The following is a 19064-nucleotide window of genomic DNA, read 5'->3' as shown; positions in this document are numbered from 1 at the left end:
CTCCAAGGTAGACAACGTTGACCCTAAGAGGGAAAGAAAAAGAGGAAGACAAATTTATGTTTACCGTTGCGTCAACAACGATATCATTGAAGATAGAGCACAGTTTATTTTACAAAGGAACAAGCACGATAACTGCCTTAAGAGTTTAGCGAAAACACATAAAATCCAAAACAAGGTGGACAGACGGGAATTTGAGCCCTAATTTTTTCAAACACTGCTCCACTGTGGAAGATCCCCTCGCTTCTAAACTGATTCTCAGTATAGCCGCTAGTCCGTTGAGGGTAGTATATGTGAGGTACAGTATAACTGGTCAGCATTTCCACCCGGAATTTGCGAGTGTAAGGCAGAGCTTCCTTGATCGTCCTTGGTGGGTCGTGTCGTCGGATTTCCTCCTACCTGTTCTCGTCCCGTGCAAATTCTTCATTGGCACATTGGATGTCTCTGTCGGTGGAAGCTAATTATCTGAAATTGCTGTCAGTTAACTTTGGGGTATCTGTTTACTCGAAATTAACATTCAGAATGCCGTAAGATCACTTTTATTCCTATTAGATCAATAATGAAACACTCATGTCACAAACTACTCGTAACCGAGAGCATGGCTACCATCGAACAAGACAGGAAGAGAGAGCTCTTAACGCCGACTGCCGACTTTGGCGCGTAGTCCGTATCTCTTACTAGTTTCGTCACAGTTCGTGGATTTCGATCAAGTTCGTACTTACTAAGATATGCAATTGTTAATGAACAGGTGTGAATTTTAACGAGGCAAAATTATGATATATAGTTTTAAACATCCAGAGGCTCCTCCTGGTATTGCTGTTGTCATAAATGATTTTAATTATCAAATGTAAATAAAGAAAATCGGTGACTTTGGCGCAAAGATGGCGGTACTTCCCGTCATGTATGTTTCCCAGGCTGACGCTTGTTGCTAAGGTCCATCGCCGACCCCCTCCCCCCACCCACCCCCACTACGTGCGACATATGGTCGCCTCGTCACCTAGCCAGCCAGCGTGGGAAATGTTCTCCGGGTCATGGCCGGCTCCGGACTACAGCACTTCCTAACAATCGTGAATACACCAATAAGATACAATAATTTATTAAAACTGGTAAAAATGTCTTCCTCACGTAAGAGGCACCTTACAACAGCCACAGCTGCACCTGCACTCGAGGTTCACTATAATTATGCTTTTGGTTCTAATAGCACGAATTCTGCTCGTATCGATATGCATGCGGCAGCGTGTACTACCTAATACGTAACAAAACGCCGCATATAAAAATGGGATTTTCCGTGTCTCATGTCTGGATTCCTAATGGTGTTAGAAAGACAGGGTCAAGTGTTTTGTCTAGCCCTTCGGCTGGGTACCATTTGTATACCAAACACAAGGATTGTCTTAGAGTAACTATCCTACAGTGCAGTAAAAAATTTTGAATAGTACACACCTGCTTCAATTTACAAACATGTAGGATATCGGTTGGTTCTTTTTGCATAACGTTTGGTCTATGGTGTGCCTTTAGGGCCTTCTGGAGGCGCCATTTACTTTATGGACGGTTCCTTAGAAGAACCCAAAAAATATGGTTTTCCGTTACCAAAACCGGGTCAAGGATTCCAACACGGCAATGCACAGCCAACAGCTTAAATTTTTACCAAATGTTCCTAAGACCCCGTTTTCAAACACTGTTGAAATTTTTCTTGATATCTTTATCCGTTTCTGAGACGCAGAGGTTCAAAATTACCCTACTTGTACATGTAAAACACGCGTGTAATATCGGGTGTGAGGAGAAAACATGGTTTCTTAACTGTTGCAGCATGAAGAAACATGCTGTAAAGTATCTCCGTTATCATCAGAAGTGTACTCGGAGCTTCATGTTATAGTACTGAAGCACATGCAGAATTTTTGAAGACATAAAATCCGGTTTGAGGTGTGAAATTAGTTTTGTGTTATTTCAGTTTCACCTAAGTGAACCTTAAAAATTTTACTGAGTCATAAATTTCTTTTCATGTGAGTCACATATCTTGCTGTAGAAGGGAACAGAAGGAAACCAGTGGAAAAATGCTCGTGCTGGAGCACAAAAAGGCTAGTCAGCTCATGCTAAGACATAGAGCCAATAGTGGCAGTGGACAATAGACGGAAAAGTAATTAATACTGGAAAATGAAAGACAGTGGGTGTGGTACAGAAAGACTGAAAGAGACAATGGCAGCGTGAGAAAAAGGGGGAAGCAGTGGCAGTAGAATATAGATGACAATTACAAAACAGTGCTAGGAAAGTAGTGAAGGAGAGTGCGCCAGAGGAAGAGGAATAAAGAGAAAGTGGAGGCAGTTGAGAGTCAGTGATAATGTGTGATTGACAACGAGAATGAGGAAAAGAGAGACAGTGTTGTGAGTAAAGAGCAGCAGTTAGAAGGAAAGAATGAGATATTACCAGTAAGAGAGAGCAAGAGAGAGAATACGGCAGAGTGATGCGAACTATGGCTGTGATGCAGAAGACAACGACAGAGACACAAGTAATGAGGATGAGTTGGGTTGAATGAGTGAGTGAGAATGGGCAAGTAGGAGTCAGAGGGTATGAGGGACTTACAGCAATGGAATAGTGGGCGTGAGTGAGTTACCGTTTTGGGAGCTTGTGGGTGTGATAGGTGGATTGCGAATGTGTTCACATGCCATGAATTTTGAGATAAAATTTTAAAGGCACTGAGGAAGGTGGAGTGACGCAGCTGGTGCCACAATTTTCAGTGAAATTTTTTTTTTTTTTTTGTGCTTTGGTAGCAGCATTTTCCATTGTTAGTGTTTTCTTTACCTGCGATCGACGGGGGACTTCTTTTGTTTGTCTTAGCTTGAAGAAACCTAAAGGGGCTCTGAGCACTATGGGACTCAACTTCTCAGGTCATTAGGCCCCTAGAACTTAGAACTACTTAAACCTAACTAACCTAAGGACAGCACACACATCCATGCCCGAGGCAGGATGCGAACCTGCGACCGCAGCGGTCTCGCGGTTCCAGACTGCAGCGCCTAGAACCGCACGGCCACTTCGGCCGGCAAGAAACGTAAGTACGTCGCGGTTACAACTCATCTTTCGTTAATACATTCCTTGGCACTTCTTTGCGACATGTACAGAACTGAAGTTGTTAAAACGCAGTATAACTTTCTCTTCAGGGAACCCCAAATGTGAAAGACATTGGCGTTGATTGTTATTCGACATTCTACTGGAATAAGGAGGACTATTTTTAACAGTGCTACTCGGCAACTGGTATGTATAAAGACGATGGAACAAGATCGATAGGAATGAATTTCTGCGGTGAGTTTTGCGAACGTTACGCAAACCGTGTTCGGCGCTTGTGGTTCACCTCGCCGCCGCCTGGAGTCGCGCCGCGCTGGTCATTAGAGTAATGCGCAGTTCTTGTTTGCGCGGCCGATCTAATTAGGCAGAGTGATTTCTGCGCAAGCGGTCACGCGATGCGGCCCCGCGGTGGTTAGCGGCTCGCGAGGGCGGGGCTGCAGGGCGGCAGGCTCACCCCCACACCCCCACACCCCCACACTCCCACACCACCTCATAACCCCTGCCTTACCCTACCCCACCCTACCTACCCTGACCTCCCAGCCGGGCGTTCCGCTAGGACTGTGTGCAATGCACGTGGCACTTGAACAAGGATTTCTGCGGTACTGCATAACACAGCAACAGGGTTTTCTTACCTTATTCCTAACTAGGTTCTACGTGACCTCCGTTGGTTACAGAAGACGACTTCTCGCCAGACTCGCTGCACCAAGTCAGACTTGTCTTTTTGAGTTGCCATATTCCACCTCTGAGCTATTCTAGAGAGGCCAGTAAGAGTGGAACAAACGTTATTTCCTTGATGAATACCTAAAAGAAAAAGTCGAGAGACGTAAAGTCCGGTGAATGTGAGGGCCATGCAGCTAGTGCACCTCGGCCCATCAACCTATCTGGAAATTATTAGGAAGCACTGGATGCCAGACATGCAACTGTTTTCTTAAAACACGCCAAACACTCATATGTGGGACTCGCGGCTGTTGAGAAGCACTTGTGTCAGTTCTGTAGTACTGTTGATAAAGCTCTGTCTAACTTGCTCTAAGACGTTGTCAGACACACGGAGACAACCTGAGACTTTGCTATGTCTTACCAAACGTCCAGTTTCAATAAAACACCTGTAACGCTCATAAACAATTGTCCTCATTGGGGGATCTTTACCAAACAAAATTACGTTGAGCAGTTGCCGCCGACTTCGACGACTGAAGTGAAAACACATAGCGCGCATTATCGGAACCGGAAACGCAGATATCTGTTTTGCTCCAACTACCGCTAGCGCTTGCAGTGACGCGATTCTGTACAAGCATCCTACGTGAGTCAAACTTGATCTATTTTCCTTAGAAATATCTCTGCAATTCGCATCAAAAAGTTTGTAAGAATATTCAAAGTTGCAATATTATTTTTGATACTTTATCGAAGGTTTGGAATAAATTTTCTCCTTCCTTCTTCTTTCCCTAAAATTCTGTAGGTCGTAAGTGGTGTACCTACGTATATCCTCCAAGTAAAGGAGCACTTTCACTGATTTTGTACTTTGTTAACAAGATTTTTGAGAAATAACATTTATGGATTCAAAGATTTCTAATAATTTTTCCATGTTGCTATGTAGTTTTTTGGATAGTGATTTATACTAAGGATGATTGTTTTTAGTTCTAACGAAATTCATTTTTGTATCTCAAAAGGTAGAAATCTGTAAACCTAAACAGTAGAAATCTATGAAGGGAGCAGGGAAACTGTTCGCTACTTGACAAATGCTGCAGAAAGACTGACACTTGCTAAGGAACAACCGTCAGTTGCTACGGAATAACCGAAAATTGCTGCGGAGCATCCGACCAATGATTCTGAAAGAACACGTAAATACCGGGATGTGTTCACTGCAGCGAAGGCTGTTCACGAACGCAGTATATTAATTCGACCTCTCGGGCTGTAAGATCTTGGACTAAGATTGTTGCAGAACCGATTAGCACGGCGTTCAGAGTGATACGGAAACACGTCTGCAAGACGTCATTTGAGTCGTTACCATCTTGGACTAGCAGTTGGACGGATAGAAGCCGATCAAAGGGTGTTCATAGTAATGGGTGTTTCCGAAAGTGTCTCTGCCAGAATCATTTCGCAGCGATTAAGTCAGGCTGGTTTCTACTTCCCCGAGGCCTGTTAAATGCATCCTACTTCAACCACGCCATTGTCGAGCAAGAGTTCGTTGGTGTAGGGAGCATGCTGGTTGGTGTCAGCTACAGTGGTCCACATTGATGTTCTCTGACAAATCTCGCTTCACTGTGGCAAGTGATTCTGGCCTCCGGTTAGTGTGGAGAGAAAGGGGAACACGTTGCACATCACATGGTGTTTATGAACGCCACTGGTACGGTTTAGGCGCTATGGCGTGATCAGTCATTATGCACAATGGCCCAACACCCGTGAATATCTTATAGCACAGTGCTATCAGTGCTATTGCAGAAAGATTATTCTGGATCGTATAAGTCTGTTTAGGAGGGCGTTAGGGCCTGACTTTCTATTTATGGACGACAATGCCCACACACACATGTCCGTTGAGGTATCGGACGCAATGGAAAGTGAAGACACTGAAAGTATTGAATAATCTACCTCTATAGGGTATAGACCCTATAGAGGTCACCCGGGATGCTTTTGGTAGACGTGTTTTTCAACGAACACCCTCTCTCCAGTCAACATTCGTGTTAGTAGGTGGCAGGGGTAAAATACAGGGAGCGAAAGGCTATTTACAATTTGTACAGAAACCAGATGGCAGTTATAAGAGTCGAGGGACATGAAAGGGAAGCAGTGGTTCGGAAGGGAGTAAGACAGGATTGTAGCCTCTCCCCGATGTTATTCAATCTATATATTGAGCAAGAAGTAAAGGAAACAAAAGAAAAATTCGGAGTAGGTATTAAAATCCATGGAGAAGAAATAAAAACTTTGAGGTTCGCCGATGACATTGTAATTCTGTCAGAGACAGCAAAGGACTTGGAAGAGCAGTTGAACGGAATGGATGGTGTCTTGAAGGGAGGATATAAGATGAACATCAACAAAAGCAAAACGAGGATAATGGAATGTAGTCGAATTAAGTCGGGTGATGTTGAGGGTATTAGATTAGGAAATGAGACACTTAAAGTAGTAAAGGAGTTTTGCTATTTGGGGAGCAAAATAACTGATGATGGTCGAAGTAGAGAGGATATAAAATGTAGACTGGCAATGGCAAGGAAAGCGTTTCTGAAGAAGAGAAATTTGTTAACATCGAGTATAGATTTAAGTGTCAGGAAGTCATTTCTGAAAGTATTTGTATGGAGTGTAACCATGTATGGAAGTGAAACATGGACGGTAAATAGTTTGGACAAGAAGAGAATTGAAGCTTTCGAAATGTGGTGCTACAGAAGAATGCTGAAGATTAGATGGGTAGATCACATAACTAATGAGGAAGTATTGAATAGGATTGGGGAGCAGAGAAGTTTGTGGCACAACTTGACCAGATGAAGGGATCGTTTGGTAGGACATGTTCTGAGGCATCAAGGGATCACCAATTTAGTATTGGAGGGAAGCGTGGAGGGTAAAAATCGTAGGGGGAGTCCAAGAGATGAATACACTAAGCAGATTCAGAAGGATGTAGGTTGCAGTAGGTACTGGGAGATGAAGAAGCTTGCACAGGATAGAGTAGCATGGAGAGCTGCATCAAACTAGTTTCAGGACTGAAGACCACAACAACAACAACAACAACCCTCTCTCCGAACCGTGCAGGAACTAAAAACCGCTTTGAGACGGGAGTGGGGTAATGTCCCCAGGGATTCCTCCACAGTTATGATACCCAGCATGAATAATGGGTGTAAAAGTGTATTAGAGCTCGTGTCCGCAGCTCGTGGTCGTGCGGTAGCGTTCTCGCTTCCCACGCCCGGGTTCGATTCCCGGCGGGGTCAGGGATTTTCTCTGCCTCGTGATGAGTGGGTGTTGTGTGATGTCCTTCGGTTAGTTAGGTTTAAGTAGTTCTAAGTTATAGGGGACTGATGACCATAGATGTTAAGTCCCATAGTGCTCAGAGCCATTTGAACCATTTTTTGTATTAGAGTCCGAAGAGGCATATTCCTTACTGAGGGTCCGATAGCAACCTTTCCGTTGGAAGTCTGACCTGTGTCAAACATGAAAGTTATTTTTATCTGTTATTCTGCATTTCCATATGGTGAAATCTGTACCATTTTTCCATATAAAAATACCACTCCCCCTCTATTACGCCTATACTGTGTTTCATACTTGTGATTATCGATCGCCGAAATATTATTTTTACGGTAGGATATAGAACTGTACAGTGTTTTTGGTAATGTACCGATCCTGAAATAAATGAGGTCAGGTAAGGTCCAAGGGGATGCCCCTGAAGCCTTTTTCTGGCGAATATGATCTTCCACAGGCGTACCTGTTCCCCAAGGATAGCGGCCGGAAGAAAAGCTCCTCTAAGAGTGGTGCCCTAAATTCATACGGCACAGGTCGCTGATATAACACGAATGGTTTCAGACACCGGTAAACAGTGCCGCATGAAGAGGACTCCACTAAGGAGTGTGCGTAGCGTGGAGGTGTGGATTTGCCCTCATTCTCCAGCTCGATCCCACCACTGGACAGCCTCCATCAGCCTCACACTCGTGCTGCACAGTCAGCACGCGCTGCTGACTCCACTACCCAGCGGATGTTGTTGGACATGGGGCTCCGCAGTAGGCAGCCCTACGCGTTCCCAAGCTGACTCAACGACATTGTTAGTTCTGATTGTAGGAGTGATGGGATGATCGAGATTTTACCGTGGATCACTCGAAACGCATCGCCTCATCGGATGGATCACGTTTCTTGTTACACGAGGTCGCTGATCGAGAACATATACGTAGTTATCCAGCCAGACGGCTGTTCTATAGACGCACCACGCCGCGGGTGATATGGGGAACATTCAGTTGGGCGTCAGGCTACATGTGGCAGTAATCTAAGGGACCATTACAGCTGTGTACTGCGTCAACGTGATCGCGGACACCGTACATCTCACGAGTCTATCGTCGCTTGTAATTCGAATGAATCTTGATGCCTGCCCCGGCGATGAGGGCACATTCCAGTAGGATAAATGCTATTTTTAAAAAGCGAGAAACGAATTACACTGGTTTGAGGATCCCGGTTTTGTGTCTTGGTCAGCAAATGCGCCTGATCGGAGGCTTGGTAGATATGCTAATGCATTAATGCGGAACTGATTTACACTATAGGAAATGAATTCCTATTACGGCCACGAGGTGTAAATCTGGCGCTGTACTGCACCTCATCGACGTCTCTGGTGCTCATATGGAACAAATAGTGTAATCAGCTGATGACAATAAAACAAACATTATACCTTTTTTCGCTTATTTGACCTTTCCTGCCCACGCCCCACTGCTAATACATTACATGTGGAAACATTTCTATACGTCTCTCTTGCATTCACAGTGCCGTGTCTGCATCAGGTGGTCAAAATTGGGAAAAAAATTTTTACAGCGTAAGTCTGTTCCGCATTAACGCAATACAATATCAGTATCTAAGTTTCGCTGCCGTATGATAATTACAGCCCACACAGAACCTCTGCGAGTAACTGCACTTTATTTATAACCATCCGATACCAAATAAAGGTAACAGTACGCATCCCCACGTAAATTACAGTCAACTCCAACCTCGAACAGTGACAGACCACTATCCTGTCATGCTCATTGAAAACTTTACCGTGAGTATCTATGGCAATCAGTTGTATTCGATGCTCGATCTCTTCGACGCCTCCTACCATGCAGAAATTTCCCCGTATAATGTTCTAAAACCGCATATGCGTAACAGTCAGACCATTTGAAATTATCCATATTTAATTAGGATGTTATAACGCCGTACAAATATTTTAGTGATTGAAACTTCCTGGCACATTAGAACTGTGTGCCGCACGAAGACCCGAGCTGGAGGCCTTTGCCTTTCGTATGTAAGGGCTCCACCAACTGAGCTATCCAAATACGACCCACGACCCGTCCCCACACCTCCACTTCCACCAGTGCCTCGTCTCCTATCTTCAAAGCTTCACAGATGTTCTCCTGCGAAACCTAAGACTGTTGGGACGGGTCATGTACTTGGTAGCTAAGTTGGTAGAGCACTTGCCCACGAAAGGCAAGGTTGCCGAGCTCGAATCTCAGTCCGGTACACAGATTTAATCTGCTTGGAAATTTCAAATCAGCACAGACTCCGCTGCAGAGCGTAAATTTCATTCTGTATTATAGCGTTTCGCAGGTGACACAAAGGTGATCTAGTGTTCCCCTACGTATAGACTGATGATATTCTCATGACTATACCAAACATCTGTACCACCTTCATCTGATGATTACATCATTAAGCCAACTCGGTCTGCTCGATAATCCACCGTAACGTGCCTTTCTAGAAACGCAGGACTAGTGCAGTTTCTGGGCAACTCAATCAGCGGGAAAGGAAAGAGTCACAAGTATTACCACGTTGTTAAGTCCCATAATAATCCGCAGTGTTCGGAGATTCTTGATTTAGTTCACTTATTGGCGGATTAGTCCGCAATAACTGTCGCTCCACCCAGTGAATCGCTTAAACGTTCTCGGAAGTCAGGTGTCACATAACAGCGGACAGCTGCAACCGACACTGCCTTTAACGGTCTCGTGACCACCACGCTGAGTGATGCCCATCTCATGCGTAAACACTCGCAGCTCTACCTGTCCCAGTAGATACGTCCTCAACTCCATCAGCAGCTGCGTTGCAACAACTAACTGAAAGTTAACTGCAGCGTCTCGCACTTTTCAGGAACAATTTATCACTTTCACTTGCCTGCGGCTCAGCATATGACAGAGAAATGTACCTGCAGTATGCTACCAGCAAAATATTTCACCAAATGCTTAAAGGAAGCCAGTTAACTATTTACACAGACCGCAAACCCCTAACATATGCTTCCCGTTAGAAACTGTAGAAATCATCGACATCCAAAATATATTGTCCCATACACTAAAGGTACCAGGCACGTTCGTGGCGCGCCGAATATACAAGCAGATGGTCATTCCCGTATCCCACATCGACATAACAGCTAAGTTATAATGTTTTCGAAGCTCTTACTACGGCGCAGGAGTAATGTGAAAAATTAAAAGCAAACGCAAGGTTATGCGGCAACGTCTCAACATAGAATTCACATTGGTTTGTGTTAGGTTGGCAGAACAGCCAACACCGTGTTGCTAGAGGAGGCCGAAACGCACACGTTTTAGCGCACGCAGGCTGGCGTGAGGCGGGAAGAACTATACTGACGTGAGGTCTGATTCACAATATTGTCTGTTCAGGACTTCATTCTAATTACTGAATATGGCGCCTTGCTAGGTCGTAGCAAATGACGTAGCTGAATGCTATGCTAAACTGTCGTCTCTGCAAATGAGAGCGTAAGTAGTCAGTGAACCATCTTTAACAAAGTCCGCTGTACAACTGGGGCGAGTGCTAGAGAGTCTCTCTAGACTAGACCTGCCGTGTGGCGGCGCTCGGTCTGCAATCACTGATAGTGGCGACACGCGGGTCCGACGTATACTAACGGTCCGCGGCCGATTTAAAGGCTGCCACCTAGCAAGTGTGGTGTCTGGCAGTGACACCACAGTTTGTTACGGCTATGGTCCAGTGGCAGGCCATCTCCTCGCATCACAGGCAGCTTTGTGCTACGATTGTCCTGATACATTCACACTTAAGTACTGCTACATCTATAACTAAATATCTTTGCTGCTAAAAACATCCCATAATTACTGCACATGCTACCGCGCGGAACCTATCACTCATTCAGTATTTTGTAGTCCCTGAGCCAAATCCTGTTTCATCAAGTTACTGCCAAGGGGAAGTCGTGTCACATAGTTTGTAGCAGGCAGACGTCTATGTTGCACTCAGCCTGTCGATTACGATCTGAGCCAATAGGCGATCGCCAAATGCTGAACGACAATTTAGGCTTTTTCCTGTGATGCTAAATAACAATATTTTATAACTTTTAAATCGAAGTATACGTCTGCCTTTAATAGGAGTGCATTTCTTTATTTTGTTTTCTTGAATAAGATTGCTCACCGTGCTAATTTCCTGTTCTAGTAACTAGTGTCTTTCCAAACACGTTTTGGATGAATTTATTTGATCGTCTAAGTACACTGTGACCTTACCCTCCAGGCAGTGACCCGACACGTCTCGCAGAGCCCTTACAAACTCTGATCTAGAGGCTGAGCCCAGTAGGTAACCCCTTCACAGAAAAGCTGTGTATCAATCAAATGGTAACTTAAAGTGCCAACACCCAGATGTAGGATCGAGGGTAGTGAACATCTATACCCACAGAATCACTGTAGCTCTTAATGTATTAATTTTGGCCGACATCTCTCCTCCGCCACAATTTCATTCAACTTGTTAGAGTTTAGAGCTAACAGCAGTATTCTTCCTTTATTGGGGACAGCCGCCGTGGTGTTATTCTAACGACTTACTGCTGGCTCTGTAATTCCACCATCCAGCATTTGTTGAACTTACTTCTGTCTTTACAAACGTAATTGTACACGGCTTACTGTAGAGTGGCATGTTAGGATTTATTATTCAGACTGTGTAATTGCAACCGACTGTAGCGAAAACTCCTGTGAGCAACTGTACATCACCTGACTTAACTGTTCTTTCCCCTGAGTGGGTTTCTTTGCTAGTTCTACAATATATCGTTCCGTTTCCCTGACTTTTTGAATGGTAGGACTACAGTGAGTTACTGCCTATTCTGCTCTTACGTTTTAGGTCAGCGAGCACTGTATCTCAGACTTTAATCATCTATATAGTGCGTCGCGGCCCACTCTTATCAGAGCTACAGGTGCCTGTTACGCATCAGGTCTAGTCGTGAGTAGTCTCTACTCTTGACCCAAGCCGGTTTCTGCACTTCGTAGCCAATTCCATCGCAGTGGAGTCAGAATACATAACTTCAGAATACCAATCATATTGCGTGTAAACATCGAATTGCCCTTCGGAAATTCAGGTCAAAATTGCTTCCTTAAAGGTTTATTTCTCTTCCCTACAGAATCTACGATTCTGAAGCCTGGTGGTGCTAACATCGGAGAGCATCCTTTTCTACCACTAATGCGTTAAGTACGTTCCTTGAAAGCGGAGAGACCGCTCCCAGAACCTCTGGCAGCAAGTAGTTCTCTGTCTTCAATCACCACCAGCAACATGGCAGGTATGTATCATCAATATCTATATTATCTATACTTCTCTAATTTCTTTGTCTGTTTAGGTTTAGTGGGATTTATGCATAGATATGCTCTTTGAGGCAACATCTATGTTAATAAAACTTTCATCCATTATGCATGAGGATTATTGCGACTGTGATGAGTAAAGGTTTCTTGGAATTACTGTAACTAGCCGCCTTTTGTTTTGTTCTTTAGTTTTTATTATCTTATTACCGGTATCGAACAATGTAGCGATTCATCATCGGATGGTACATATTTATTGATTGTTTGCAGCAGTGTGGGAGCTGTGTAGCGTTATTAGTATCCGTTGGTTAGTTGTTAGTGCACACAGTATTCTGGAAAACATAAGGACTCTTTACCAGTGGCGTTGAAAGGAAATGATCGTATGGCATAGTTGGCCGGGATGTCCCATTCAGGCTCGGTCGCCAAGTGCGAGTCTTCTTTCATTCGGCGCTACATTGGGCGACTTGCGGCCGATGATGAGGATGGCAACAAAACACCCAGTCCACGAGCGGAGAAAATCTCCGACCCGCTCGGGAATCGAACCCGGGTCCAGTGCATGAAAAGCAAACACGTTACCATCCGGCTAAGCAGGCGGATTTCAGTGACGTTAATTTTACTGCACTTCACACATTTCGCTACAGGCATCACGTACCACATGATTTAGGTTTTGTAAAGCATTTCGAACGTGTTACCTTTGGCCACATGCTTTACGTTATGTGGTTTCTTATCTAATAATATGTTGTCTTGAGCACCCGTATTTTATCCTTAGTAATTTACCTAGATAGTGCCCTATTACAAGCGCTGTTATATTCCCGATTATCCTATTTTACTGAACTGAAAGGTGATTGATTTCTCTTACATCGGATACTAATATTTGAGAGTAGCAGATTTCTTTATCGTGTGGTAAATCTTGTTTCAGAAGTACACCACATATTTTTCCTAGATGAATAGTTCAAGTTTCACTAAAGCGTAACTGCCAAACAAAGGCCTGAAGTGCTTTACTTAAATGCCTTTGCTGTTGAAATCCCAGTACAACATTAAAGTTATATGAATAAAAATCGGATTATTCAGAATAGCTACTCGCTAGTAAAATTTAAGTGCGGCTCTGCAATAATGTTTATATTATCAGGTGTCAGTAGTTAAAAGTTTTTTTAATATTTTACTGTAACATAACTATTCAGTCTTGATGAGAGTCTATTGCTAAATTAGTTTCTGGGTCGTTATGTTAGTTGTTGAGCCTATTTTGTAATATATACTACAGCAGTATACTAAAGAAGTACTGCTTTCATTCCTATAAGTTGCGTGTGCTATAACAACTAACTGGCTTCTACTATTCAGACTGTAACAGATGTAGGTACCATATGTTTCATTTGAGCTATATAGTGTGAATAAGTGAATGCTAATTCAGAAAACAAATAGTAATCAGAATGTAATTATCTAAACACTATGTCTATGCCAGTAAGCTCAATAACTAAACTGCTAAAAGATAATCATGTCAGTGTTAGTTGTGCTCCTCTATCTGTAATCAGCTTGCTATAATGGTAATTACCTTTCTTACTGTAATGTACAGGTAGTAAGTATTATTGAGAGCTAGTTGTTGGTGAAATGTTTAATATTATTTCTATGTCGTTCATGTCAAACCAGTGGTAAATTGCACATTACTTCATACTTATAGAACCTTACATCGATTCCCGTTTCCTCTGCTACTATTTCCTTTCGACAGAAGTATTTCGAAAAAATTAGTACGATACCTTCTCCATTACAGACCGCCACAGTTATCTTCAAGTCGTTTCATAGGAGGAATATGGTCGGTATGTCCTGCAGTGTTGTGTCAGGCTTTTCTCTTGACAGGACTAACAGTATTGTTTGGGAGGTACTTGTCAGTTGCTCCCGCCCCTTTCCCGACAGTTAATAGTGCTTCGCTCACCTCCTCGTGTTAACTCAGCATTTGTGTTCCGTACGGAGCTTTTTGTCTTGTCAGTCCTGATGGAGCCCTTCCAGGAATCATTCCCTGTTTCCCTTATAGTGTGATGCGTGTCTTTGCGGTACCACTGACCCTCTGGCCTTCTTGCTGGGTCCACCTGTGTCACCTAGCTAGGCTCTATATTTCCTCGTCTGCATATCCCCAGAAAGTTCGGCGAACCGTCCTCTCACCTCAGCGAGGTGGTCTGCATCCCACGCCAAGAGCACTGAAAGCGACTATTGCACTCTCTCGACTTTTCCTACCTCGAATGGGTATCGTTATCATACTCTCCTGCACATCTTCAGGCAGCTTTATTACAATTAAGGAGCCCGTTCCTTAGGTCGAAATTGCTCCCATAAATTACTTATTTTTCGTCGCTGCATTTCTTGCAAAAGCGAATATTCATTTCACTGCCTCGCTCGAATGGTCTCCCTTATATGCCATTTCTTTCTCCTCCTTGCGCAGCAATACACCGGAATTTTGCTATGAACGCAGCTTCAAATTTTGCGAACGGCTATCGGTACTCTGTTATTCTTAGCCCACGTATTTAAGCTCCGACTTGTAAACGACGTGCAACATACGACGCTCACCCCACTTTTTTGCAGTATCCCCAAAAATAGTTTGATAAAGGCAACCAGATGCACCTTGTCTATGAATGGAACGGATGAGGTGTGCAGATAAAAATCTCTCTGTCTGCTCATCCTCTTGCCTCGTTCCCTTCTCGCTGCCTAGTCGTCTACACTGAATGGACTTTCAGGTGGGTCAGACAGTACAGATCGACGTGAGGAAGGAAGTAATTTACCCTGCTCCATAACGTCGGTCATCTGTCTTTGTATAGCCGGCCGAAGTGGCCGTGCGGTTAAAGGCGCTGCAGTCTGGAACCGCAAGACCGCTACGGTCGCAGGTTCGAATCCTGCCTCGGGCATGGATGTTTGTGATGTCCTTAGGTTAGTTAGGTTTAACTAGTTCTAAGTTCTAGGGGACTAATGACCTCAGCAGTTGAGTCCCATAGTGCTCAGAGCCATTTGAACCATTTGTCTTTGTAGCCGTAAGATACTGTTCGACCAAATGATCCATTTCTGCATTATGTCAACGACTAAGACTGGTACTCTGGTCCTTGTGACGACTGCTGGTTGTTTTGAGTGCTCATCTAGCTTTCCCCGTACTTTAGTCGTTTGTGTCAACAATTCGGCATTGAAAGAGACTATTCATGCCGCATGTCCGAGGCTACTCCTGCAACTTTCCCTTCTACGTTTTCTGCGAACCGACTTACATCTTCAATCTGGTCCTCATTCTGCTCCCCAACGTCATCAAACAACCTTTTCCACAGTATGTAACTTCACTGCCAGCATCGGAATTTCGTCAACTGATTCAGTTTGATTTTGCAGCGGATTGGTGCCTACTGCTTTGCACCTACCGCTTTGCTTACTGCCTCGAATATTTCATACATACATTCCTGTTCTTTGTCCATGTTTTTCATGCTAGCTGCTTCATCTTTAATTACAGGATGTATATGCAGTCACACTGATTACATAACATTTTTGTCAGTTGACCATGGTTTCGATTGCACTAGGGCAATCTTCATCAAAATAAAAATAATTACATGGAATACATGTAATCACACCATGGTTAAAAACGTCTGAGCAAAGATGCTCTCGTCAAACAGGAATTTCACAGGAATGAAAACTAAAAAGTGAAAGTATAACATGATTGTCAACTAGATAAAATACTCCATGGAAAACAAATGACTGCCGCAAGGTCGCTTAGGAACCGGCATAGCACAATCGCTACCGCCAGACTAACATCTTTTCCTCACATTATCCTAAACGCACATAGCCTCAAGAATCGCTACTACCGATTTAATCAATTGTTGCAACACTCGCAGAATCGAATGTAACCAGTTCAAATCAACGAGAGTCAAGTCGTAGTTACTGCACTCGGCTGTTTGATTAGGCCTGTTTTTTAACAGATGCACTTCTACGTTTTCTGAATAACCATCCATACTTGTTAATTATTTAGAGGGCTGAATGAACGAGACGAAGTTTTTCCCACAACATAAATTACAATCGTTCATTTTATGTCTTGCGTAAATCAAATTCAAATTACCCAAAATAAACCCCTCACACGTAGTCATCACATGCGTGTTCTCCTTCTAGCACAACGCTGAGCGTGCACTATCTGATCAAAAGTCTCCGGACACCTGTTACTGGTTATTAATATGGCGTGTGTCCATGCCTCGCTTTTACGACGGCATGGAATCTGCTGGACATGGGTTTGGTGAGGTGTCTGTAAGTCTGTGCAGGAGTCGAAACCAGAGATGTGTAATGCTGGTGTCTGGAGCAAAACTGACATTCCAACTGAAAAGCGTTTCGTTCAGTTCAGGTCGGGATTCTGAGTAGACAGATGAAAGATCCATTTCAGGAACGTTATTGTCCACAGACAGTTGCAGCACAGATGCTGCTTTACGAAAGGGTGTTCTCCCATGCTGCTAAAGGGTCATATTTTTCGAAAAGCTCCTCTACTGTACACAGTACATATCCTATCGCAATTATCGGTTTATTAAGTGCGAAAAAGGGACCACAACGTACCCACAAAAAACAGCCCCCTACTCTTACGCCATCTTCCTCGTAGATAACTGTGGGCACTGATGGCAACTAACTTTCTCCAGGCATTCGTCGAACCCAGCCCCTTCTATTGGACTGCCACAGGGTACAGTGTGGAGCACTCGCTTCTAGTCAGCCGTGGTCCAGTCATGTAGCTCTGTACATGACCTCAAGCGTCGCTTAGCGCTGACCACAGTAAAGTGTGACGTATCAGGAGCTGCTCGATCATTATACCCGACTCTTTCTACTCTCCTAAGCACAGTCATTGTCCTATCTGGACTGCTGACAGCAATTTGGCACTCGCAAGTGACTCCTTTCGCTGATTTCGTGCGATTTTTGCCAACCACCCTCCGCAGTGCTCGACCATTCCTCTCCGTCAGTACGGGAAGTCTGCCTGGTCTTGGTTTAGCTGTCTTTGTCTCTTCGTATTTCCACTTCGCAGTCGCATCACTGCACTACTGTGTGTTGCATGTCTACAGGCACATCATGCCTTGTTGCGTCTGCTGCCTTGTAGTACCGTTCCGCATTCCCCCTCGTGCATCAGAGCATACTCGGGTAGCTTCGCGGTATGCGTCTCCATGTGTGGAGTAACTGGATTTTCCTAGCTCTTTGTGTCATGTATTCTACTATACAGTGTGATTTTTTTTTATTACCTTAGGATCTTCCTTTCATTCCCATGTGATTTCAAACCTTGTAGCCGGCCACTGTGGCCGAGAGGTTCTAGGCGCGTCAGTCCGTAACCCCGCTGCTGCTACGGTCGCAGGTTCGAATCCTACCTCGGGCATGGATGTGTGTGATGAACTTAGATTAGTTACGTTTAAGTAGTTCTAAGTCTAGCGGGACTGATGACCGCAGATGTTAAGTCCCATATTGCTCAGAGCCATTTGAATCATTTTTTTCAAACCTTGTACATACTAACATTGAAGTGAGGCTTTAATACAAGGTAACTCGTAACGCTGGAACATCATGTATTTACATTAATTATTCAATAAGAAGTTCGTCATTTGGCTTCTTCACCTAGAAAAGACTACATTAAAATTTTACCACATTCGGCAACACAGCCACCCCAGGAGTAGTTTGCTGAAAGTTCTCAACTACTGCTTGGAAGATTTCTTCAATTTGTGGTTGATTTGGGGAGGTGAGCAAACTGTGAGGTCATCGTTCCCATCGATTTAGGAAATAATGGGGAAGGAAGCGACCGTGCCCTTTCAAACGAACCATCGCGGCATTTTCGTGAAGCGATTTACGGAAATCGCGGAAAACCTGAATCAGGAAGGCCGGACGCCTGTTTGAACCGTAGTCCTTCCGAATGCGAGTCCAGTTTGGTAATCACTACGCCACGTCGCTCGGTTTCAATTTATGATGAAATTTAAAGTCACTGTATACATGCTAAGGGCTGCACACCTTATTTCGGCGCTAAGGCACTCATCGATCTCAGAATCGATTCACTTATATTTGATTTTTGCTTTGACTACTGTGTTAACCCTTTATGAAAACAATTCCAGTGTTCTTGTAGTTCGACACTCGTGGCTACAATATTAACTCATTTTCCTTCGTCATACTGGCTGTAAAGGGCACTAAAAAAATAGAATAAGAAATATAAATGTAGATGGAAAAGGCTTTCCAGGAGAAATAAAATGTTGCAAGAACATCTGTTATGGCATCCACGACTATTTAGCTGTTGAAATTGGAAGCTGAGGCTGAATATGCAGGCTGAGTCAAAGAATAGTGTATGCATGAATAAATCGTTCTCGGTTTTCAAGCTGCCTCAATTCGAATAAAATCCTCGAGCTTTCGATGTCTATCTCCGCCATCGTCGTCAGGAGTTCACTAACTGCCGGGACTGCTACGGTTTCTCGCTTATATAGGCATGATGACATCATCAGCAGCCAATCAGATAGACCCAATGTGGCGCGCGAGCGTTTTATTCATGTATGCCGTCGTGAAAGACCCTTTGGACAGTAGTACACGCAGATTGCAGAGGATATTGACGATAGTAAGGTGCGAAAAGGAAGCACTTCAGGGAAAGATGTATGTGTGCCCTCTGTTTTGATTCTGCAGACAGTGACCGTACCGAGTTTAGAGATGGACATTATTGGCAACATTTATTCTAGTGTACAACCGGGCCCCACAGATTAGTGTGTACTGCTGCTGTAAAACTCCACTAATTTGAATGGAGTGGGAGTTTTGGTCTGCGGGAAGGTGGATGGACATATTGACGGACTGTCGCACATG

The sequence above is a fragment of the Schistocerca serialis genome, chromosome 2, assembly GCF_023864345.2.
Source record: "Schistocerca serialis cubense isolate TAMUIC-IGC-003099 chromosome 2, iqSchSeri2.2, whole genome shotgun sequence".
In the NCBI taxonomy this organism is placed as follows: Eukaryota; Metazoa; Arthropoda; class Insecta; order Orthoptera; family Acrididae; genus Schistocerca; species Schistocerca serialis.
Note: the sequence above shows the minus strand (reverse complement) of the source record.